This window comes from Indicator indicator, chromosome 20 (assembly GCF_027791375.1).
Source record: "Indicator indicator isolate 239-I01 chromosome 20, UM_Iind_1.1, whole genome shotgun sequence".
In the NCBI taxonomy this organism is placed as follows: domain Eukaryota; kingdom Metazoa; phylum Chordata; class Aves; order Piciformes; family Indicatoridae; genus Indicator; species Indicator indicator.
Window position 1 is genome coordinate 2655547 of NC_072029.1, and position 26121 is coordinate 2681667.

Consider the following 26121-nt stretch of genomic DNA (forward strand, 5'->3'; position numbering starts at 1 on the left):
ATTAAACTTTCTCATAAGGACATCAAGTACATCTGTGCCTCATCAGTGTAAGTGGTTTGAGCTGGAAGGAACCTTACAGATCATCTAGTTCCACACCTCTCTGCCGTGGACAGGGACACCTTGCACTAGACCAGGGTGCTCAAGGCCTTGTCCAACCTGGCCTTGAACACTTTCAAGGATGAGGTGTCCACAGTTTCCCTGGGGAGCCTGTTCCAGTATCTCACCACCTTCACTGTAAAAAATTTCTTCCTAATCTCCACTTTAAATCTCCCCTCTTCCAGCTTGAAGCCATTGTCCATTATCCTGGCACTACAAGCCCTTGCAAATAGTCCCTCCCCATATTATATCATAACATTCTAGCCCCTAAGAACTGGGCTTTGACTTTTTCAAGTCTTTGCCTCATCAAGGACAAATGTAGTACCTCCTGCTCCCAAATGGTCTTAAATCAGGTGCTCCAAAACCCCTCTAACAATTCTATCCCCTGCATGGGGAAAGTGACCCTCACCTCCTTGCTGACTGAAGGAACCCTGATCCTGCAAGCTGCCAAACATTCTGATCTCACAAGAGTGTCGACACAAAGGGTCAGTCCCTGCTTGAGACTGCACCTTCCAGTAGCCTGGCTGAGGGAGGGAAGGAAGGCTGGGACGATTTCATAGCTGAAGAATGTTGTTCCTTCAGGGAGAATCAAACCACCCTTCAGTTTTGCTTCACCTACAGCAGGAGGGGGGGGGGAGAACAAAAAAAACCCAAAAAAACAGCTCAGTTGCATTCTTGTGCGGCAGATCCCCCAGGGTAGGAACATATTTGAGCTCCTACCCAGAAAGAGAGAAGGAGAAAAAGAGAGAAAAGAAAGCAAGCAAGCAAAACTCTATTTTGCAGATTGTATTTCAAGTCACCCAAGATCTAAGTGGGGCTTCTCATCTGGGTCAGTAAGGACCCCATCCTCCCTCAGCACAAACTCCCTTTTACCTGACATGACTATCTACAATTCTTGCATTGATAAAAATAATGATTTTAATGCCTTCAGGAGATACTTTCTAGGTTCAGATCTCACTGAGGCTGCCCCACTGTCTGGGCTCCTCCTTGCTTTGGTATCTATTGCTAATTCAGGGCTAAGCTCAAGCTGTGATTCAGTGGTGCCAAACTGTCCTCAGACTCTGGTCCTGTTAGGAGCCATATTCTGATCTCTCATCTAGAGCTAGACTCTTTTCTAACTCAAACCATTCTGTGATGCCATATTCTGATGTCTCATCTAAAGCCAGACTCTTCCAACTGAAACCATGCTGATTCCATGTTTTAGCTGCAACTATATATATTTATGGTTTATGTATTCTAACATTTCCATATCCAGAACTAACAAATCAGATATTAAACAGCAATATTATTCATCACCTTGGTGACAAGGGAATGGTGATGTTCAGGGGATTCAGACTTGATGGGGTTTGGAGGCATTACTTGACAGACTTGGTCTTATGTCCCTCTAGCTCATCATATGTCACTCTGGACATACTGAATCATAGAATTATTTTGGTTGGGAGAGAGTTCTAAGATTGCCAAGTCTAACCATTAACCCAGCACTGCTAAGGCACCACTAAAGAGCTGCAAAAAGCAGAAATCCCTCATTCCATCTAGCTGTTCCTTTATTTGGCAAGTTCTTAGCTGTGGAATAAATGTTCCCTATTCAAAGGGAACAGAGTCCCCTTCCTCACCATGCTGTGCTACCTGCATAGGGAATGATTCAGGTAGTAACAGGAGGAGAAGCTGTGACAGGGCTGCTGGAAGAGGGTTTTGCTCATTTGTGGTCTTGGTGTCTGTGCAGGTCCATGAAGAAGACTGAGATAGGTGCAACTGTTGCACCTAGGAGATAGGTGTCTTGGGTACCCTAAACTATTGGAAATGAAAAAAAAAAAAACAGGGTGCCTACATAGGAAGAGAAGTGAATCTGGTCTCTCTCCCTCTACCTATGCCTAATTATCTATCAGTCATACATAAAAGGCTATAGTTCATATGATTTCTAGACTCCTAGAAGTTCAGATCTCAACTCCTGAATAGCAGAAAGAACCTCTCACTTGAATTTTTCTAACAGAGTGATTCCTGGAGAGGAAGAACTTGCTCTCTTTTGTTTTTTCACCTGTGTTGTGGGAAGCAGTGAAGCAGAACATGGCCACAGCCACACGACCTTAAGTGATCACCAAAGCTTAAGGCCAGACACTTACCTGAGAGGTTTAGGAGTTTATAAGACAGTTGCTGGATCTTTCAGTTTCCTAAGGACAAGGGAAGATTTTTGAGTTGAAGGATGACACTTTAGAGAATGCAGTAGCAGGACATGTCATCACTGACAACAGAAAGAGTGCAACCTAAGAGACATTTTCCATCTCACCTTTTAGTGCCATGCATTGGAAATCGTCTTTCACCCCACTTTTAGCTTTTATGGGCTGAAGATATCTTTTCCAACATTAATGATTCTGAGATTCTAAGCTGTTCATCTTGTGGTGCATTTTGTCATCTCTCAATGCCATGCAAGCTCTCTTTGAATCTCAATAGATTGGAAAAGACCTTTAAGATCGTGAATCCTAATCATTAACCTAACACTGACAAGTCCTTGACTAAACCATATCAAAGACTGGAACAGGCAACAGGCTGCCCAGGGAAGTGGTTAAATCACCATCCCTGGATGTATTTAAAAGTCATCTAGACATGGTGTTCAAAGATATGGTGTAGTAGTGTCCCTAGCAGAGTTAGATAAAGGTTGGACTTGATGGTCTCTACTGCAAGAGTGGTCAGGCATTAGAAGAGGCTGCCCAGGGAGGTGGTGGAGTCTCCATCCTTGAATGTGTTTGAGAAACCTATGGACATGGCACTTTGGGACATGGTTTAATGGCCATGGTGGCCTTGGGTTGACAGTTGGACTCGATCTTAGAGGTCTTTTCCAACTGAAACAATTCTGTCACTCTATGACCTTAGAACTCTTTTCCAAACATGGTGACTCTGTGAAAAAAAACCCAAAACAACAAACCCCTTATCATGTCCCTGTCTCTTTAAAGGACCCTCAGCACATAATTAAGTCAAAATCCCTCCCCCCTTTCAATAAAAGTAAATTACCTCAAACTATTTAAGCCCCCCCCAGTTCGTTTAAATATAAAAAGGGAGCCCTTGTCTATCCTATTTCTTTCACTCACTCCCACCTCCTTCTGCTAAAGACTGGCTGGGGCTTTAAACCTGCCAGCTGGGCTGAGAAATGGTTAATAGTTATTGTGGAGGAGCAGCTTTTAATGAACTATTGAAGAATGATACATTGATGGAGTAATGGGAGTTTAAGTCGCTCTGTAATGAAACAGGTTCTCAGCGCGGCCCCATTGTGGTGTAAATACAGCACGTCGCTCCCACTGTTTGGTCAGGACTAAATAGCAGAGGCCAGAGGGGGGTCAGCTTATGGGGTCTCCTCTTTAGTTAATCAATCTGATTGGATTAGGGTCACTGAGATCCCTAATAATGTCAAAGGTTACGCCAAACTGGATTAAATGCTTTGTAAGGGAGGGCTCGGATTCTTTCAGCTTTCGCCGATGGGGCTTGTTGATTAGAGTTTAACACTCATGCAACCTTTGGAAGAAGCTTCACCAGCCCTTTTGCTTTGCTTTGCTTTATTTTTTTTTTTTTGGGGGGGGGTGGGGAGGGTGTGGGTATTTTTTGGGATGTTCAGCAACATGCAGAGTGGGGGATTGGAAGGAGCCGGGGCGGACGCGCGTCCTGTTGCTTTGTCGAGCGCCTGCGCCCGTCGGATGTGCCCTCTGAGGACATACATCAAACTCCCCAGCGGACAAATGAGAGTCTAATGGCTGATGTGGAAACTTGGAGGCATAAATTCAGTCCGGAAATAATCGTGCCATCGTCCCTGCTAGAGGGGAAATGATGAGAGCCACAAAAGAGGTGGAGCAACCCAACTTTTTGTGCCTCCCCACCCCAGGGTTAGCCCTGCTCCTATCCGGCAAAGAGATGTCCTTGTCCAGGCAGCTTCTGTTCCTGCAGTTACCAGAATGAGCAGGGAATGAAACTGACCTTTGAGGTTGCCTTCCAACTCTATGATTCTTCTGAGGAGCAGCTAAGGAATCGGGGTTGTTTAATATGGAGACAAGGAGGATGAGGGAGGAGACCTCATTGCTCGTTGTGACTACTTGAGAGTGAGGTGGGGGTTGGTCTCCTCTCCCTAGTATCAGGTGATAGAACAAGAGGAAATGACCTGGGATTGTGCCAGGGGAGGGTTAGGTTGGATATTAGGGAAAATGTCTTTACAGAAGGAGTGGTCAGGCTGCCCAGGGAGGTGGTGGAGTCGCCGTCCCTGGAGGTGTTCAGGAATCATATGGACATAGCAGTTTGGGGCCTGGCTTAATAGCCATGGTGGTGCTGGGTTGATGGTTGGAGCCAATGGTCTTAGAGGCCTCTTCCAACTAAAAGAGTTCTATGATTCTGTGAAATACAGAGTGTTCAAGACCTCTTCATTTCTTCTTTATTAAACTGGGTAGATGTCTTGCCTTCCAGCACTTTCAATTCAAACCAGGATAGGATGGGGTGGAATGGGATTGAACAGGATGACGTAGTAACTCCTTGTCATCTTATCTAGAGAGACCATGAAGCCCGAAGTATTTCCTTCATTCATGATGTTCCTGCAGGTGACACTGTCCTACAGATATGACAATGTCCTTCAGAACATGATGCCAAATAACTTTTGAAGGCTGCTTGGCAATGGAAAGAAGCAGCAATAATAGTGTGTTACTGGTAGAGATATGAGATCTCTGCATCTCGAATGCTTCTTTCCTTCTCTCATACTGCATGTTTATAGCCTGTCATGACCATCAGATTATCCAAGCAGCCTTCTTGCACTGATGCAGGCTGGAGAATTTCACCACAAGACTTCTGGATTTAACCCAAAATCCAGATTTGACTATGACATCTATTCCCAAAGGAGAGCTTGCCTTGACATACCACCAAGAGACAGACAATCTCTCTACCTCCCTTTTTACAAGTCTCCTCATTTCTGATATGACATGGCTCTGGTGTTGACAAACAGCCACCATATTTTAACTTGATAGATTCAGAATAGCTCTTCAGAACAGAGCATTTTCTCTGCTAATTACACTTTAAAATAAGTTAAAATTGAGGCTTGCAGAAGAGCAGTGGGTCAGTAAACCTTTGGGTCCATTATGTCAGGCAGTGAGACAGCTCAAAGGAGTTCCATTTGATGATGGGGTCCTTCTTAGGCATGATACATCAGGTGTATTCTAGACAGTTAGGATTAAAAGATCTCACCTGAAGTTCTTACATCTGTCCCTCAGTCACTGAGGGAATCCAGGGAGACAGGCTCTTGAGGAGAAGCCTCCTGCTTCCTAGGATCACATGAATCATAGAATTCTTTTGGTTAGAAAACACCTCCAAGATCATTGAGTCCAACCATCAATCTAAGACGACCGTGGCCATTAAACCAAGTCCCAGAGTGCCATGTCCACACATTTCTTGAACACCTCCTGGGACAATGACTCAACCACCTCCCTGTGCAACTTATTCCAATGCCAGCCCAATGAAGGGCAGAGCAGGTATTTGTCCAGATCATGAGAGATGTGGAATGTAAATCATGTTCAGATTCCTAGAGGATGCTGGGCACTGTTGCCTGTGCATCTAGGCTTAGTTTGAACTAGGATTATTTTATGCCTAGGCTTATCTTGGACTCTAGAACTTTTGGGTGCAAGCCCCATGTCTTGTCTCTCAAGAAAACCACAACATGACTGTGTCCCTGTTATTACTGTGGATGAGAAGGTTCATCTTGTGCACAGCAAAACCCACATGGATTTCCCCCCAGATCTAACAAGGACAGAAGAAGGGTTTTAAATTCAGTTATGACAGCTTGGAGACACAATTCTCCTCTGTGTTATTTTCTTGCTGTGTCGTAACAATATCACTCCACAGGCTCTCTGATAGGCCTGATCTCATCTACCAAAGTTAGATGTCAAAGTCTGAGCAAGTCACCCCAGGCTCCCTTTGTAGTCAGTGGAGAGCAATCGGCATCTCCCGAGAGCAATTCATCTGACCTATCTTAGACACCTATCTCAGGATAACATGAATCATACCAAGATGTTTATTTCTCCCCATTGACTATAGAGGGAGCCTAGGGCTACAGGATCAGACTTCCATCTGTAGCTCTTAGAGGCCCAGTTTGGGGGCAAATAGTTCCCACCCACCCATCTTTTCTCCTGTTAGAAAGCAGTCCTGACATCCAGGACCCCTCTTGGAGAGGATATTTGACTAATGCAAGAGTATGACACTGACAAAGGTCTTCTGGACCACTGAATAGAGGCAGTTCCTGGCTATTTCAGGTGTAATACCACCTCATAAGGTCTTGCATGATTTAAAATTCACACATTTAGCAAACCTCATCATATTTTCCTGATGGCATTCTGGCATCTCAGTTGTCTCTGTGCCAAACGCTTCCCCTTGCTTTCCTCGCTCCAGATCAGCCTTCTCCACTCCTGCAATAAAGTAAAGCATGAGCAGAAAGCCACAAGATACTGATCCATCCAGGAGGTTAGTTACATGTAGGAGGTACTCTCTGCTCTCTCATGAAACTCTTCCCAAGAGGATCTGATTTCCAACCACACCCTGTCTACCTCTCTGCTAATGGCAATTTGGGCAGCTGCCCTGGTATCAACAACGGAGATCTACAAACTCTACCCTGTAACTATGGGGAAGGAAACTGGAAGGATCAGGATTTGAAAATGTGACTATGTGAGCTCCACTCAGCCTTCAAGATGCATAAATACTGCAGGGCAGAGCTTTTGCCAGTGCTGCTGAGGAGAAGCCTGGCAGATCCTGGCTCAAGATGGCAGCATCAGTTGTGCTTAGTGTCAGTGCAAACTGAACTCAGAGCTGGGGGTTACCACAGGGGTTGAGACAGTTGGGAGTGCCACCATAACTCTGTACTGCCTGAGTCCACATTCCACCCTAGGGGTACAGGGCAGCCCACATTCATGGCTTTTGTGTGGCTACCTCGACGCAGGCAGCAGCATCAGAGGGGAAATGCAGTCTGGGGAGATCTAGATGAGCTGTAGCCACATCTCTGGTTTGCAGCCCACAACAGTGCTGGGAGATTAGCAGTTTCCACTGAGCCTTGGCAAGGGTTGCAGGTTGTAACATCAGCAAACAGAGAAGCTGAGGAGAGGTGCCAACTTGTCAGTCCCTCAGCCTTTGGGAGCAGGAAACCAATGAGGTGGTAGAGGAGAACCTTCTCTTACTGCTGGAGCTACTGGTAAGACAGGTCACCTTCAGAAGGAGGTCACTTCAGCCTCTTCAGATGTGTTCAAGGACAAGCTGGCACAGTAAGACAGCACCCAGAAGATTGTGATTGGCATAACATCTGGCTACATTTGCCCTTCCATCCCCAATGCAGCTAAAGGCTGTGCATGGCCTGGGTATAGTGTGCTCAAGTGGTTTTGGAGCAAGAGGCCTTGGACCTCATCACCTCTCCACCTGCAAAGTGATCCTGGGATAAAAATCTGGCTCTTGTGCACAGATATGGTTCTCAGGAGAGGAGACAGCCTGTGTAAACAGCTGCAACTAGCTGTAAACAGCCAACCCCCCAGGTGTGGGCTGCAAACCCAGGAGGGCAGTGATGGTGAGGAGGAAATGGCAGCAATCGTAGAACAGGGAATAGTTTTGGTTGGAAAAGATCTTAAAGATCATCAAATCCAAGTGGAGAGGGACTGCTTATAAGGGCCTGTGCTGATAGGAAAGAGGCAATGGTTTGAAACTAGAGCAGGGTAGATTTAGACTGGCCACTAGGAAGAAAGTCTTTACTATGAGGGTGGTGAGACCACTGGAACTGGTTGCCTAAAGAAGTTGTGGGTGACTCATCCCTGGAAGTGTTTAGGACCAGGCTGGATGAGGCTTGGAGCAACCTGCTCTAGTGGGAGGTGTCCCTGCCCATGGCAGTGGGGGTTGGAACTGGATGATCTTTAAGGTCACTTCCAACTCAAGCCATTCCATGATTCTATGAAATGTCAACCCAACACCACCAAACCACCAAACCAAAGTGCCATGTCTACACATTTTTTGACCACTTCCATGTGCTGTGCCTCCAACCCCTCCCTGGGCAGCCTGTTCCAATGCCTGACCACTCTTCCAGTAAAGAAATAGTTCCCCATATCCAACGCCAGGAGCTGGTCCAGTCTGCTTTCCACACTTGCTCTGCCTCCCACTGCAGCAACCCTCCTCTGTCAGCCCTGACACGGAGATTTTTGTCTGGCAACTAAAACATGTCAGTGGGCTGGAGGGGGGACTGGGGAGGGGAGAAGGAACAAGACAACCCGTGGCTACAAAACCAGTGGTGTCTCTCCCGGCGGCGGGAGGCACTGGAAACTTCTGCCTGGGGCAGCGTGCACAATGCAACAGGAGTTATGGATTTATTTCCTTCCCCCTCCCCATTCCCCATTCCTCCCCTTTCCCTGCTGGGTTACATTGCATTCCCCAACTGGGCTCGGGCTGGTTGCAACAAGGAGCTCCCTCTGCCGCATCCCAAAGTGCCAAGTCCAAGCGTGGGAGCTAGTCCTAGACAAAAGGGAACAGTAGAGGGAGCTGATTAGCATCCCTTTGTCCTGGGAGAATCCCAACCCCAAATGGGCCCTTGGAGCACCACGGGAGGCACAAACACACACACACATGGACGGCAGCCAGGGACGGCAGAGGTTTGGTCGCCTTCATCCAAGCACTGGGAGGGGGGAAGGGGGACATGGTGGGTTTCATCCCCAAAGCACTGCTATGGGATGGGTCCTGAAATGGGGTGCAGCTCCCACAGGTCCCACAAGGGTGGTTTTCTCTGGTTAAGGAGGTAGACGTGTGTCTGCTACATACCAAACAGCCAAAACAGGCGAAGTTTCCTGACAAAGAGGGATACAAGCCCATGAATGTGGCTTTTCTTCCCTGTGGGATGTGCTATGAGCTGGCAATGCTGAATAGACGCAGGGATTTCAAGGCCAAAAGGGGCTGTGGGATCATCTGGTTGGATTCCTGTATAACAAGCAGAGAATTTCCTCCTGTTCCTCCCCGAGCAGAAATGACAGGGCAGCAAGAGGAAAAACAGGGTCTATAAAGACACCCTGCATGCTTCCTTCTGTGCTATGGGCTTGCTTGGCAGGGAACAAGACTGTTTCCTGCAGAGCAGACAGCTGAGCCACTTCTTGGCAGAAGATACGTCACCACGCCCCCTGCTAATGCCTGTGGAAGGAGGATGTGTGTGCCTTGACAGATCAAGCTCTCCTATCCCTCACCTACTCAGCCCCATCTTTCAGGGAGCACTTCCTTCAAAGGAAGGACTCATCTTCCAGGAGATCCATAGGATTAAGAGAGACAAACATCAGCCACCAAGAGAAGGAATGGTTCAGAAGTCTGCTGAGGGCTGCAGCTGGGTTTCTGTTGTGCACATGAATTAGGGCAGAGCTGACTTCAGACTGAGCAGTGAGTGAGGAGAAAGCAGCAGTAAGAGGAAATCAGGCTTTTGAGTGTTCCAGAGTCTTGGGAAATGCAAGGTCAACATCATCAGAGAGCCTGAGGGGAGGCAGCACTCGGCTGAAGCAGGGTAGGCAGAGGGGCTGCACTGAAGGGGTAATTTTTGGCAAAGCAGCATGAGCTGGGTAAAGCTGAGGTAGCTGAGGTCTGCATGAAGTAGACCCCAAGACACTAAGCAGGGAAATGCAGGGCACACTGCCTCATGATCACCTCCAACATGCTTCCATGGGTCACTGAGAGGATTCTGGAGACCCTCCAGAAGCTCACTGTAAGATGAGCCCATAAAAGAGGGCTGCAGAGCTGTCATGGGATGCTTGTGTTTTAGGGAGAGACTTGAAGGAATCTGTTGCTGTTTGAGATGGCTTTTTTAGGAAGTGGAGGGCAGTATGATAGACCTCATGAGGCTCTGGAGCTTTGGCTGTAGGTGACTCTAAAACCTGACAAAGCACAGCCAGAAAGCCAGACAGCCCTTTAGATGGTGGGAAACACAGAACTGTCCAAATGGCTCGAGGTGAGGTCCAGAGTGGGTATAGGTCATGGGTGAAGGAATAGAAAGTGTCTTTCACTTTTCATCTTGCTGCATCTCACCCTTCCTAGAGGAGAAAACCAGTTTAAAAAGCATACATATTATCTGACTGGCTTCTTCAGACCCAGCCTGGGACAGTGATGGAGTGCAAAGCAGAAAAGAGAGATTCTGTTTCTGGTTTTGGCTTTTCTTTTGGCTGTGATGAAGATGACAGAGCAGGTCCTCCTTCCTCTGCCTCTCCGTTTCCTGGGGAGTGCACCACAGAAATGACTGGATACTTCCAAATGAGTGGTACCAAAGTAGGTCATGTGTAGGGCCCTAAAGCTCTTGCAACATTATTTAGGTAGTTTGATTGTCCTACTTATGAGTGTTGCTCTCAGGTTTGATGGACAGGGCAGTAACGCTTCATGGAACACATCCTGGTAGGCTGCAGTTTGTTGACTAAGCATCTGGCAAAATTTCTTCTCCCTTATTTTCAGGTGCTAAATCACATTAAATGATAGCTAATAATTATGGCTTATCCTCTCCTAATCATGCTGCTTTCCCAGGCAAGCTGTTGCCACAGGGATGTTGTAGGAGTGCGAATGAATGGGGAGGGCACCAGGAGATGTTTCTGTACACCCGGAGCCATACAAAAGTTGGAGACCCCTTAGGCTAGGCACACAGAAACCAGCTTAGGAGATATTATATCTTGTACCAAAAAAAAATATTTATTCATTTTCTGGTCCAGTTTTCCAGAAGGAAAAAAAAAAATCTCTACAACTCCCTGAATGGAGGGTGGAGTGAGGTGGGGGTTGGTCTCTTCTGCCTAGTATCAGGTGATAGAATGAGAGGGAATGGCCTGAAATTGTGCCAGGAGAGGTTTAGGTTGGAGATCAGGAAAAATTTCTTCACAGAAAGAGTGGTCAGGCACTGGAACAGGCTGCCCAGGGAGGTGGTGGGGTCACCATCCCTGGAGGTGTTCAAGAAATGTGTGGACATGGCATTTTGAGAGATGGTTTAGTGGCCACGGTAGGATTACATTAATGGTTGAACTTGATGATCTTAGAGTTCTTTTCCAACTGAAACAATTCCAGGATTTATGAAAAATGGGTTTGTTGGAGGAGGGGGGGGGGGGGGGGTGGGGGGGGGGGGGGGATTGTGTGTTTTGTTTTGGGGTTTTTTTTAAGGAATCCAAACATTTCTCCACGTTTAACCTGACCTCTGATGTAGACACTTCCTAAACGCATGACAGGCTGCTCAAACAGCCAGAGTCACCATTACAGCTCTGCCACAAGCATCCTGCACTGGTGCTGGCTATGGGACAATACTTGCTCGAAATCTGCAGAGGTAGAAAGATGCAATTTGAAACTCTATGTATCAGCATTATAGCTCCCCTGGAAAAAGAGGCTATAATCACCAGTGTTGCAACTCAGTGAGGTCACTGCGTCACTCTCAGCTATTAACTGCATGTATTTGCCTATTTTATGGGGTTGACCACTAATGGAGTTGACCAAAAGTTGGAAGTGTCTGAGGCTTTTCTAGCTGAGGCTGGGCGTTCTGATATCTGGGAGGCGTGGGGCTGACTTCTGGTTGGTTGATTCAGGGCTGCACCTTCTTTTGTGAGGTTTGTGCCTCCTGATGTTTTAGACTTTTTTGTTAGTTCCATCAACCCTGCCAGAAGAAGAAGGGCCTTCTTAATTCAGACTAGGAAGCCAGGTAGCCTGTCTTAAAGTAGCATAAGAGCTAAGGTTGGTACTGGTTGGGATCAGATAGAATCATAGAGTCATAGAATCAGTCAGGGTTGGAAGGGACCACAAGGATCAGCCAGTTCCAACCCCCCTGCCATGGGCAGGGACACCTCACACTACATCAGGCTGGCCAGAGCCTCATCCAGCCTGGCTGCAAACACCTCCAGAGATGGGGCATCAACCACCTCCCTGGACAACCCATTCCAGGCTCTCACCACTCTCATGGGGAAGAACTTCTTCCTCACGTCCAGTCTGAATCTCCCCACTTCCAGTTTTACTCCATTCCCCATTCTAGCTTGGGATAGACCTCGGTGTGGGGTGGTGGATCTTCTTCACTCTATGAACCCCATGTGAGGTACATCAGGAGGTCCAAGGAAGAGGTGTACCAAGGCTACCTTAGAGGATAACACTGGATCCTCTGGAGCTGCATGGGCTTTTAGCCTCCACACAGCATAGCCCTGCTGCTAACAACCACACACCATAGCTGGGGCAAAGAACCATATACAAAACATTGGAGAGCCACATGTGATTCAGGATCTGCTGGGGAGCCACTCCTGACCTAACACTGTGAACTTAATCTACCCACCTAAGCTAGTACCCAAACATGCTTTGAACTTCAGCTGCTCACCTGAACCAATACACAAAGTGCCTTGCCTTGAAAACCATTTTTAACCCAACTTAACCAACTGAGGTTAACCATCCTGGATGAAGTATGTGTCTTCTTTGTGTGGGGCTTGCCAGCTAGGAGCTCTTTATTGCTGGGCTTGATCTGTGAGCAGCTCTGTGGGAATCTGCAGATTGTGGGCACTTTGCTTCTATAATTAAACAGACTTTGAGCTTCGTGGACCAGCATATTGCACCTAGCACTAAAATAAGGGCAAAAGCAGGTCTTTCAGTTTTAGGAGTCCCTGCAGTTCCTCATCAAAATCTCTTCTTTTAAGTGAGATGACTTCTCCAGGGTGAAGTGAAACCTGTTCCCAGCTCTGTTTAGCTCAGCTCTGCTCTCAACTCCTGAAAACTCTGCAGGCTTTCCCCCACAGAACTAGCAGATCCCCCAGATTAGCACCAGACTTGATGATGGTGCCCATAGCACCTCCTCAGATCAGCACCAGACTTGATGGTGGTGCCCATAGCATCTCCCCAGATTAGCACCAGACTTGATGGTGGTGCCTATAGCACCTCCCCAGATCAGCACCAGACTTGATGGTGGTGCCCATAGCACCTTCCCAGATCAGCACCAGACTTGATGGTGGTGCCCATAGCACCTCCCCAGATCAGCACCAGACTTGATGGTGGTGCCCATAGCATCTCCCCAGATCAGCACCAGACTTGATGGTGGTGCCCATAGCACCTCCCCAGATCAGCACCAGACTTGATGGTGGTGCCCATAGCACCTCCCCAGATTAGCACCAGACTTGATGGTGGTGCCCATAGCACCTTCCCAGATTAGCACCAGACTTGATGGTGGTGCCCATAGCACCTTCCCAGATCAGCACCAGACTTGATGGTGGTGCCTATAGCACCTCCCCAGATCAGCACCAGACTTGATGGTGGTGCCCATAGCACCTCCCCAGATTAGCACCAGACTTGATGGTGGTGCCCATAGCACCTCCCCTGATCAGCACCAGACTTGATGGTGGTGCCCATAGCATCTCCCCAGATCAGCACCAGACTTGATGGTGGTGCCCATAGCACCTCCCCAGATCAGCACCAGACTTGATGGTGGTGCCCATAGCATCTCCCCAGATCAGCACCAGACTTGATGGTGGTGCCCATAGCATCTCCCCAGATCAGCACCAGACTTGATGGTGGTGCCCATAGCACCTTCCCAGATTAGCACCAGACTTGATGGTGGTGCCCATAGCACCTCCCCAGATCAGCACCAGACTTGATGGTGGTGCCTATAGCATCTCCCCAGATCAGCACCAGACTTGATGGTGGTGCCCATAGCACCTTCCCAGATTAGCACCAGACTTGATGGTGGTGCCCATAGCACCTCCCCAGATTAGCACCAGACTTGATGGTGGTGCCCATAGCACCTTCCCAGATTAGCACCAGACTCGATGGTGGTGCCCATAGCACCTCCCCAAATTAGCACCAGACTCAGTGGTGGTGCCCATAGCACCTCCCCAAATTAGCACCAGACTCAGTGGTGGTGCCCATAGCACCTGCACTCATTCAGAATAGAAGACCAAACATGCAGATTAGAAGAAAAGCATGCATGCCAAAATCTTCACTATATCCAAGAGTCAGAGCAGGAAAATTGCACATATTCAAGAAGGCCAAGAGGATGGTGGTACCTGTGGGCAGAAGATAAGTTTTCTTACCAACACTGGCATTGCTCCACTGCAGGATCAGACTGGGCAGTGTATGGGTGACTCAACTTCAACAGCTTTAACTGGCTGACTACCTTCCACACCAGGAGGCCCAGCAGCATGCACAACACCTGACCTGTTGCTGGCCGTAGGTGACAGACTCAGCATGGGAGCCATGGCTGAATTTCTGAAGAGTAATGCTCTGCTCAGGAGCAACAGTGTGGTCTCCAGGAATAAACCAGGATCCAAACCTCATTTCCTATAGCTCACTGACAGCTTTCCACCCTCCCCAGCTTATATCCATTGTCAGCACATGCAAAGGCTCCAATATCCCCTTGCCAGTTGCTTAATCCATTCCTTCCCGCCCCACTGTCAACACAACAATACCCCACTGAGGAGACCCACCCACCAGGAAATCCTCCTTTAACACCCTGCAAAGGAGCAACCAGCTTTATCTCTGCTGCTGTTCTGGAAAACTAAATGAGGACTCATCTGCTCTAATCCCCTCTTAAGATTTCCAGATGAGGCCTGGTGTTCTCATATTAGCATTTCTAACAGCTGCTACGTGGGCACTGCAAAGCTGCTGCTCCGTGGAGGTAAATCACGTCCCAACATACACTTCAGGTGCACTACTCCCTCACCCTGATGACTGAAATGACTGCCCCTCATAAAAATACCTGAAATGAAGGCTTGGGTTAAATGGATTTAGGAGATCTGATTGGCCAGACATTGCAACAGGCTGCCCAGGTATGTGGTTGGAGTCACCATCCCTGGAGGTTTTCAAGAAATGTGTGGATGTGGCACTTGGGGACATGGTTTAATGGCCATGGTGGTCTTAGGTTGATGGTTGGATTCTGTGATCTTAGAGGTGTTTTCCAACCTAAACAATTCTATGATTCCATGATCTTCCTCAAGAATGAGTCTCATGACTAACTCAACCTTCTGCTAGAGAGTTTGGGGACTTCTCCTTGCATGTGTTGCACAGTATTTCCATTGGCATGGGTTTGCAATGGCAGCTGTGATTTTCTTGGTTCAAATAGCAAACAGCCACTCTAGTTTGAGGCTGGAGAGGGGTATTGAACACAAGAGCTATGAGGAGTGGCTGAGACAGCTGCAGATGTTCATCCTGAAAAAGAGAAGGCTGAGGGAAAACTCTCCACAACTCCCTGGAAGGATGTTGTAGTGAGGTGGGGGCCAGCCTCTTCTCCAGATAACAAGTGATGAGAGGAAATGCACTCAAGTTACACCAGAGGAGATTTAGTTCGGACATTAGGCAAAAACATCTTCACTGAAAGGGTCATCAGACACTAGAACAGGCTGTCCAGTGAAGTCACCACCCCTGGAGGGATTTAAATGGCATTTGGATGAGGAACATAGACATGGTCTAACAGTTATGTACAGGGAGATGTTAGGTTATGGCTGGACTCAGTAAATTGAAGGTCTTTTCCTCCTGGGTGATTCTGTGCTTCTGCGTGATAGTCTGACATCCCTGCAGATGCTTTGCACTCAAGCAGTGGTGATGCCACTGATGACTTTCACAAGTCTTGAAAAGTCTCACAAGTCTCAAAAGCCTGCAGGCAGATGTCAGCTGTGGAGCAGTTGAAGTTTTGGAGTGAAGGTTTCTGCTCAGGAATTTGAGTTATTGCTGCTCTTGAGGCTTTTCTGTTTCATGTTGTAAGTCTGGAGTTTGTTAGGGAGCCCTGGGAGTCTCAGGGAGCACAAGTTTTGATGACTTGTGGTGAACAGTGGGAGGCTGACAAGAAATAGGGAAGCCAAAGTCCATCACCAGCCCTACCAGGTGTGGCACCCTTATGTGAGCCATGCAAGACTTCCATGTCCTCACCAGTACACCACACACTCAGCAGCCTTTTGTGGAGAGCTGTTCTGGACAGAATTTTGAAGGAAATTGCTGGAGATCAGACTTTCTGACCAAGGTTGTGAATTGAATCTGGATGATGACAGCATCACTGAAGACTGTGATTTGGTCTCAGCCTTTTCCCAAGACCCAAACCAAGCTGGTCCTCTTAGGGTATACAAATTCAGGTGTTTGCTGTGGATTTTGGGGTCATGGTTTCCATCTAACTCCTTCATTCTTGTAGAACCACAGAATCATAGAATGGCTTGGGTTGGAAGGCATCCTTAAAGGCCATCTTTAAACCTTGCTGCTATCAGCAGGGACATCCCCAACTAGATCAGGTTGCTCAGAGCCTGACCTCGAAGCAGTAAATATCTTCTAATCTGCTGCATGACGTTGTCCACTAAAGAGTCTTGTTAGGCCATGAAATATGCAAGCCCAAGAGTTTTCACTCCTCCCAGCTAACCTGGGAGAAGCATTTATTTGGAGGGATGGATTATCAAGCCCATATTTGTCAGAAACTTTGTTGTGCCAGCACAAATCCCAATTCCCCTTGCCACACGCAGTCCCCCAAGCCTTTTGCTGGCAAGTCTGGAACTGCACTGAAGACGTGAGCCATTTGCATGATTAAAGGTTGCAGGACCAAGATGATTAGAAAGATTCATCAAACTCTCCAATCAGAGCTTTAGCACAGATCCACTAGGTAAGGAGCTGGCTCTTGCTAGGTAGCTGGCTTCTCCTCAGAGTAACTTCCACTTGTTTCCACCAAGAGCTGGAAGTTCTCAGCTTCTCTCAGGATTGATCTTTGCACCTGCAGAGCAAATTCCTGTAAAAGATGTTGTGGTTTTGGTGGCTTTTTCTTTATAATATCCAAACCTGCTGCTTTGATTAGAGATTTAGTGTGGGGGGAAGGGAGGGGGTGAATCTGACAGTGTTTTCTGGCATTTAATCCCTAATTGAAATATTCCCTCTGGGTATTCCATTAAAAAAAAAAAAAAGAAAGAAAAAGAAAAAAAAAGGAAAAAATTAAATTGGCCCAGATATTTTTTTATGAATAACACTTCAATTAAACTTTTACATATTAACTGTACATCAATGGAAATAGTTAGCCAAATAGCATGAGTGTTAGTCACGTATCAGCAGAGGGATGAATCAGTCGAAGGCTGCGCATGTAGCAACCGCCTCTCCCTTCTGAGGGCTCCTGTGAGATGCTGAAAGGCAAGAGAAATTAGCATGAGAGATGGAACAGAGTGAGGAGAAGGAGAAAAAATTTTAAAAAATGAAAAAATAAAAAAGAAAAGACCAGGAGAAAGACAAGGTGCCCAGAGGGGTCAATAGGGAAAGGGCTCCCTTGCTTACGCAGCTATAAGTCATGGAGTCAAGGGACCTGAGCTCTATGCCCAGCCCCGCCACCCATCTGCTGCACACAACTTCACAGCATCATTTTGGTTTGCTCTCTTCCACCCCTTCGATTATGTGGTGGGTTGAAATTCCCCATACCCCACCCCCACGCCCCCAACATTAAATTCACCAGACCAGCTCAGCAAATGAAAGTTGTATTTACAAGCAAAACTACAATCTGCAATGGAATGCAGTGAATAGGTTCAAAACGTTTGACAAGTTCCCCTCCACATCCACTTCAGTCACAGGCAGGGGACTTGGGGCTAGACTTTGTCAAGAGAGGGCTAACGGTAAGGGCAGTCAAGCAAGAGGATAAGATTGCCTGGGGAAGGGGTGGGAGCTCCCACCTGGGAGGTTTGGAGAACAGGTTAGACAAACATCTATCTGTCAGGGATAGTTTAGGCAGAGTGGATCCTGCCTTTGGGCAGAAGGGTGCGAGGTCCAAGCCTGATACCTAAGATTTGAAGGTTTTCTGAACCCGTCAGTGCATCCAGATATCAGCTGCATGCAAAATAGCAAGAAGTGAGGTTTCTGGTTAGAAACACTAAGCTTTTTCTGTTAAAAAGCTACTCCTATTCCCTAGGAGGTGGTGGAGTCACCTTCCCTGGAGGTGTTCAAGAAATGTATGGACAGGGCACTTAGGGACATGGTTTAGTGGCCACAGTGGTCTTAGGCTGAAGGTTGGACTCGATGATCTTCCAATCAAAACCATTCTATGATTCTATACAAGATGCTTCCCTTATTACAGTGGCTTCAATTTTGTGCCACTTCCACTGAACTAGATAATGGTTATTCTGATTTACACCAGGCCAAGAGGAGAATCAGGCCTCATCTTCTTCTGCTGATGGCCAAAACATCTATTTTGTACTTCACCTGATTTATTCAGTAACTGATTTTCAAAGACATTTCCTCAGGGTTCATGGTTGTTCTTCATTTTTTTTTTTCCATTCCTGCACGTCACATAATCATATCTCCCCACTCATTACATAGGGCAGCAGCAGTGATGCCACCAAGGGAGCTTACATTTAAACAGCAAGAGAGGAATCTTTAGCAGCTCTCATCCCAAGAGACCAGAGGATGTGTAGCTTTGATTTCCTTTGCTGTAAGATAGGCAGGGATGAAAGCAATGTACACTGTCAGAAAGCCCTTAAGGTTCCTCCAGCAGTTTGGCAAATGCCTTCCACTCCCACTAAAGTCACCAGAGACAGTGTAGGCAGAGCAGGTCATCACCCTTCCTCCTCCAAAGTTAATACGCTGAATGCCCCATCCCTGGAAACATTCCAGGTCAGGTTGTTTGGGGCTCTGAGCAACCTGCTCTAGTTGAAGATGTCCCTGCTGACTGCAGAGGGGTTGGACTAGATGACCTTGAAAGGTCTTTTCCAACCCCAACCATTCTATGATTCAGTGACTCTCTGATCCCCAGATCATAGGCCCAGTCATGCTTTCATGATGTGTGGAGGGATATCTTCATTTTTTTCCACTTTTTCTGTTGTGATTGTTCTGCTGATTTTGTCATCTTAGCAGAGTAAGATTTTTTAGAACATAACTTGATTGTAAGAGTTCCTGCAAAGGCTTGGCCATACTAGATCTATGCATGAAAAAATGTTGGGGTCTGAGGTGACAGTTTGGGTTAGGTATTGATAGATTTGTTAGTTTGCCCACCCTTAGAAGGTGCTGGTGCTGTCCTCACTTGCACTCCTTCCAGGATGGACAAGAGTTGAGCACAACTTTAGACAAATATTCAATAATATTTAGCTCCCTTTTCCACTTGCAAATTATACAAGAGGTTCAGCTCCAACCAGAATATCTGTCATCCAGAGCTTACCTGCTGGCTTCTAATTGCTTGTAAATCATCTGGTTTCTGTCCAGGGTTTGGCAATTTTCTTATTCCTCTCTGTCTAAAGAGATCTGGAGGACTGGGCCCAGTTCTGGGCTCCTTGGTTTAAGAAGGACAGGGAACTGCTTGAGAAGGTGCAGAAAAAGGCTGCAGAGATGCTGAGAGGACTAGGACATCTGTCTTATGAAGAAAAGCTGAGGAACTTGGGGCTTTTTAGCCTGGAGAAGGCTGAGGGGAAAATCTTATTGAAACTTATCAACACTTAAAAGGTCAGAAGGATGGGGACAGTCTTTTGTCAGTGATGCCCAGTGACAGGACAAGAGATAATGGGCACAGACTTGAACATAGGAAGTTCCACCAAAACATGAAGAGAACTTCTTTACTTTGAGGGTGGTGGAACCCTGGAACAGTCTGCCCAGAGAGGTGGTGGAGTCTCCATCTCTGGAGTCATTCAAACCTCACCTGGATGCTATCCTGTGCAGTCTGCTCTAGGTGACCCTGCTCTGGCAGAGGGGTTGTAATAAATGAGGTCCCTTCAAACCCCTGTTGTTCTGTGGTGCTGTGGTTCTGTGATCCCCCACTGCTTTTGCAGCTGGCTCTATCCTCAAGTGACAGAGACTAAAAAAGAAGGAGGCTAATAATTGCCCACCCATTGTAGGTGGGCATCTGGAGCAGAGGCAGGGCAGGTAAGCCTGTCCAAAGTCATGCTTAGCAAGACTTTGCATGCTTAGCTCCTTCTCCCTTAGGAACCACAGATCCAGTCTCCAAACCATGCTTCCTCTCATGAGCTATTAATAAAAAGTGGCTTTTGTGCTTTGAGAGCTGCATCAAACTTCCCTGCCTCCCCAACTGGGTGAAACTGAAACCCACAGAAAAATGAGGTTACCAAAGCCTGCTGCAGGGGGATGAGCAGCTCCCTGCAGCTCCCCCAGCATCCCAAACCCCCCTCCCTTCTCCAAATTGAGCCTGCAAAGCAATAAAAAAACTTCTGCAAGCCGAAAAATTGCTTAATTGCCTCAAATTGATTCCATGGTTTTATTAAGATATTTTCCCAGCTCCATTATGGTTAATTATTTGTATTACAGTAGACTCAGAGGCCCCAAGCAGAGATCAGGGGCCCATTGTGCTAAACACTGTTAGAAGCACATAATAAAATCACTCCTTGCCCCACATAGCTTAGAGTTACTTGGGGAGCTGCAGTAGAAACACACCACAGCTCCTGGGAACACCTTTTAGGAGAGGCTAAAGTGGGGTTTGAAAGCCCAAAGGGTCCCTGGTGAAAGCTTGGGCTGTTTTCAATGCATGTGCTGCCTGCAGCCCTGTCCTTCCTGAGCTTTGCTGGGAGAAAATCAAGGGGGAATATTGACACACAACCAACAGAGGAACCTCCAGCCTGGCGCAAGGCTGCACACAATCACTTCGGTTGGAAGAGGCTGTTAAGATCACCAAGCCCATCCATTAACCTAGCACTGTCAGGTCACCATTAAACTATGTCACTCAGCACCACATCTACACAGCTTTGAGACTCCTCCAGGGATGAGGACTCCTGCACTGCTCTGGGCAGCCTGGTCCAGGGCTTGACAACTCTTTTGAGGAAGAAGTTGTTCCTCATTTTTGACCTAAACCTCTCCTGGTGCAACTTGAGTGTGCTTCGGCTTGTTCTACCTCTAGGATATGAGGTCCTATGAGTATTGCTCTCTCAGTAGGGTAGGACAAGATGGGAATAGGGGGAAATAGGAGAAGGTGAGGGAAACAAAACTGATTCCTGTGCTACTTTCTCCTTCACCTTTCACTTGTGCTTGCAGGAGGTTCATGAGGGAGTTACTTTTCCCGGGGATTTCCAGGCTCATTTTGCAGAGCCAAGGAGTTCCTTTCTTTCAGCTGGCCTTTGGAGATCCCACAACTGCTACTGCTGCCTTCCTCTGCTTCCCAGCCCAGACAAAGAAGCAGAGTAAAAATGTGAAAGGTGAACCCTAAGTTTCTCTTCTCCCTCCTCCACCCCACTCTACAGCCAGATCTCTGCAGTTGCGCCTTGCTCATGTGTGGGAGATCTTTCTTTTGGAGGGGTCAGCACCAGGGGAGCTTTTCCACACTTGCAAGAGAGTGAGGAGAGACCTTGAAACCTTACTGGAAGTGATGCTCCGTGCTGGGAGCATGGCAGGCTTAGGGTGAAGGTCCAGTTGCTGATTCAACTGAGGGTGCTGCTGAGCTTCTAGAGGTGCTCAGGAGGTGCCTTGCAGAGAGGTCACACATCTCTTCATTGCCCACCTCTGTCTTGAGCCTTCCCAAGAGCTGAGAGGATGTGAAAGGCAGCAAACTGTAGCCCAAACCCAGGGGAAAATCCAATTGTTTCCAAGCACTAAACTCAGACCTCAAGCGGAGCAGGAACCTCTGGAGATAACGCAGTGTCTGCGTGTCTGTGTGTCTGTGTAAAATGGCCTTGCAGAACACCCCCCTGCCCCCCCCAGCTTTAGAAGGGCCTTTGAAAAAGATCTGGGTGGTGATTCAAAATCCAGGTTATGACCTGTGACCTCTGGATGAGAAATTGTTGCCATTTAGGATGTGTTAGGAGGTCCATCCTTTTCATCAGATGCGTGTTTCTTCTTGCTGCGGGAGGCAATCACACCGGTATATCATTAACTCACAGAAAAGGAGGCTGTAAAAGAAGTTGATGGGGGACCTTAGCCCACACCCTGCTGGGGTCTGCTGGGAGCACAATATCCCAGCGACCATGAGATTAAGCTAAAGAGAAAAGTGAAAATGCTTTTCACGATTCACACGCCCTTTAGATTGTTTTATTAAACCATCTGAATAGGGATTTCCCTTTCGGCCGACAACGGGGCCCGGCCAATGCATAGTTCTAGGTTGCTATGACTTAGTTGGTGCTGGCTAATCACAAGTGAGGGCAAATTTCATATAAAATATCTGGGGCCATTGTCAGCCTAATGCAGCGTGACAGTGGCAGCACAAAGGGGGATTCATTCACCCCAGCAGGTAATAAGGACGATTTGCCATACCAACCAGGCAGTCTCGAGGGGGGCTGTCAAATGCGATCAGAGCAGCGAAATGGAGCCTCACATTCCATTCTCAGGTGGGCGAAGGAGATCCTTTTGTTTGCCCATGTTGCTTCTGATAAGGGAATACAATTATTTTAGTTTAGTTTAGTTTTTCCCCCCCTTCCCCATCTCCTGTCGACTGCTGGAGCTGTTTTCCCTAGCGCTGTTGGGTGCTTGCCTGGATTTTTTTTTCCCTCCCCTATTTTTATTTCTCCAGGAAGGAGCCTTGGTGATTCTTTAACCTGGAACACACCCCTGAGAATTTCCCCCCAGTCCTTCCCCACTCCTCTTCCTCCTTCCCCTTTCATTAAGGACTTGGTCCTGGCACAATGAGCGTGCTGTATCTCTGCTAATAACCCACAATTGGTGCACAGCTTCCTTTTGTCTACAGCCTCCCAGGGATGTCATCATGTGGTTGGGAGAGATGAGGGGCTGGGGCAATTTGGGGTGGTTGGAAGGGCTGAGAGGATGGTGCTATTTCAGAAGGTGAAATATTCAGAAGGCAGCTTTTACAGGATGGTGGGAATGGGGGGATCAGGCTCCCACAGTGTTTCACACATGACCAAGCCAACAGAAAGACAGATAAAACGTGCTTGCACCAAGCAGGGTTAGGTAGGCAGACATGGTAATGATTAGATTGACAGAGAGATAGGGTGATGGAGAAAGAGATAGAGGGATATTTGCTTTGCAGGTATCAGAGCTGGGCTACTGATACCAGACCATCCTGCTGATTTGCCTATCTTGGGGGTCTGGTTACCTGTGGTCACCTGGGGTTATTTTGACAGTAGCTAATTAGCCAGAGCATTCCAGCCCTCAGCCCACCCTCAGCTCACATGAGGGCTTGGAGGGTGGCAGGGAGCACCAACCCTGCTCCCAGCACTATGCGTGAGGCTCCTGGGCTGCTCCAGCGTCTGACAATCTGGATCTACCTGTTTCAGGTAGAGCCTGAAAGGTTTGGAAGCTCAAGCACTGGGCTGGAGGTTGGAGTTTTATTGTCCAGTGATAACCATAAGCAATCAGAAGGGGGGTGGGGGGGAAAGGCAAAAAAAAAAAAAAGAGGAAAAAAATGAAAACAAAATGGAAAAAACAAAAGGAAAAAACAAAAGGAAAAAACAAAAGGAAAAAAAATCATTCAGATGTTTTAGGGGAACTTGGCCTACACGATTTTCTGAGCTGTGTTAATCCAACATCCTCCAATGCAACATTCCCTCTTATCTGTACCACCTTCATGTTCCCTGGCAGGAACTGCCCATTTAATAATTTCCCTCCAATGATCTGAATCATGGCTAATCTGATCAAATGTCTTTTTTAGAGCCTTTCATCTTCCCTGGGATGTGTTGACACTAGCACACTGGCTCAGAGGAAACAAGAACTCAATCAGAACTTCTTTCAAAACACAGATGGGACCCAAACCTAACCTTTCCTTTGAGATATGCAAAAGTTTGGTTAGCTTCTTGTTATTAATGCCTGACATTTGCATAAGTCTTTGCATTTAGGGGCCTGAGTTTTAAAAGGATAAAAAAGTCAAACAAACCCTGGAGCTGGATTTTGATGGGAAACCATGCAGGATCAGCTGGGCATGGAGCTGGCATGGCTCCCAGTGGAGAAGGGCATAGGCTGTGGCATCATGCAGAGCCCAGCATGGATCTGCAGGGCAGCTCCTGGATGGCATCACCTACTGCAGTGTGGGTGCTCCAAAGCTGTGTTTTTCCCACTGCTGCATCTGCTCCTGGAACCAGCTTCATCCCATTTCAGGGTTAGGTCTGAAAGCCTTGATGATCTGCAGTCCCTGAGGACTGCTGCAGAGCAGGCTTCTACAGACTTGGAGATAAACCTGTATAGGCAATGCCGCTAAAAACCAGGAGATCTGAGACAAGTCTGCACCCCAGCCAATGGCAGCAGACCTCTGCATTTCACTGGTGTGGCTCCAAATCATACAGACCAGTCTGTAAATCTCTGTCAAGACGATATCTATAGTCTGTCCTGCAAACAGAGCTTTGAGGAATGGTCTTGGTGATCCTTCTGCATCCAAGGGATCCCAGGTAATCACTAGGCTCTGCTCCAGCCCAATGAATCCCATACAATCTCTTGTGGACAAGACTGGAGGTCTACATAGCTCTGGATGTGTCTTCTCTGTGCAACACAGAGCTGCTCTAGAGAGTCCTGGAGCTAGGGGCAAGACCTGTAATGGCTGTAAGTCCAGATGAGATGATGGCAAGAAAGTAGTCACATCCACACAGCTCAGAACAAAGGCAGCTTGAGCTTCTGATGTTCTCATAAAAGGCCTTGTGGAAGAAAAATGATCCAAGCATAGATATCACTCCTAGGTTAATAAGGCAGCATGCAATACTGGGTGAGGAGAAAAGTCCTTCTTTTTGCCTCTCCTCTGGAATGTTGTAGGCTGAAAGGATGATCAAAGCTCAGGCTATTGAATCATAGAATATCAGGTGGGAAGGAACCTCAAGAACCATCTGGTCTAACCTTTCTTGGCAAAATCATGGTCTAGAGTATCCAGCACTGGGTACTTCCCCACTTTGCTGGGGAGATTTATTCCAAAGGTTAATTGTTCACATTGTGAAACTTTTTTGTGCTTGTGTCCAATTGGAAGTTGAGCTTTCTGCCTCTGTCCTGTATGGAGAGCATGCCAAACACGATCTGTGATGCCAGTTATTAGACATCACCATCCCAATGAATTTCTGAGTGGCTTCTTAGTGCCTTAATATGTGGATTCTAGTTGATTTTTGTAGACAGGAAACTGAGGCAGAGTGTCACAGTCACTTGTGTCCAGAAAAGGACTTTGAGCAGTGTTTGTAGCCCACCGGGTAAGGCAGTCAGCAGGCTCCTATCTTCCTAAAGTGTCCAGAGTCTTCCACCAACAAGGGCTTTCTGCCTGCTGCTGCTGTGACTGAGCAGAAAAGCAAGATCATGGCACTTGGCTGCTTGGTGTTCAAACTTGAGTGACACTGAGTGAAGAATGAAAGCTTTAAGGAAGCTCAGCATCTCTTCCTAAAGCTTTGACTTTGGAAAGCATTTTCCAGCATCCCTAGGATGAATACAACACGTGCTGGCTAGCTGGGGAATGGGCTTTGTGGAAGGAAGCCTGACTTCTCCTAGCCTTTTATAGTCCTTGTGTTGATCATATCCAAGGCCCAGAATTAATAGAATCATAGAATAGAATCATAGAATCAAGAAGGCTGGAAGAGACCTCAAAGATCATCGAGTCCAACCTGTCACCCTACACGTCATGCCTATCTAAACCATGGCACCAAGTGCCACGTCCAATCCCCTCTTGAACACCTCCAGGGATGGTGACTCCACCACCTCCCTGGGCAGCCCATTCCAATGGCCAACCACTCTCTCTGTGAAGAACTTTCTCCTCACCTCCAGCCTAAACCTCCCCTGGTGCAGCTTGAGACTGTGTCCTCTTGTTCTGGTGCTGGTTGCCTGGGAGAAGAGACCAACCCCCTCCTGGCTACAACCTCCCTTCAGGTAGTTGTAGACAGCAATGAGGTCTCCCCTGAGCCTTCTCTTCTCCAGGCTAAACACCCCCAGCTCCCTCAGCCTCTCCTCACAGGGCTTGTGCTCAAGGCCTCTCCCCAGCCTCGTTGCCCTTCTCTGGACATGCTCCAGCAATTCAACATCTTTCCTAAACTGAGGGGCCCAGAACTGGACACAGGACTCAAGGTGTGGCCTAACCAGTGCTGTGTACAGGGGTACAATGACCTCCCTGCTCCTGCTGGCCACACTATTCCTGATGCAGGCCAGGATGCCATTGGCTCTCTTGGCCACCTGGGCACACTGCTGGCTCATGTTCATGCTCTTCTCCATCTTTTCTAATGGGCAGCAGATGCA

The 26121-nt window shown here is 47.5% G+C and overlaps 1 protein-coding gene across 2 annotated transcripts in view; it reads left to right on the plus strand.

The window, feature by feature from the left end:
- Positions 1–26121, plus strand: part of WNT3A (Wnt family member 3A) — a 95069-nt gene that overhangs the window by 56011 nt on the left and 12937 nt on the right. The gene's annotated exons all lie outside the window — the stretch shown is intronic.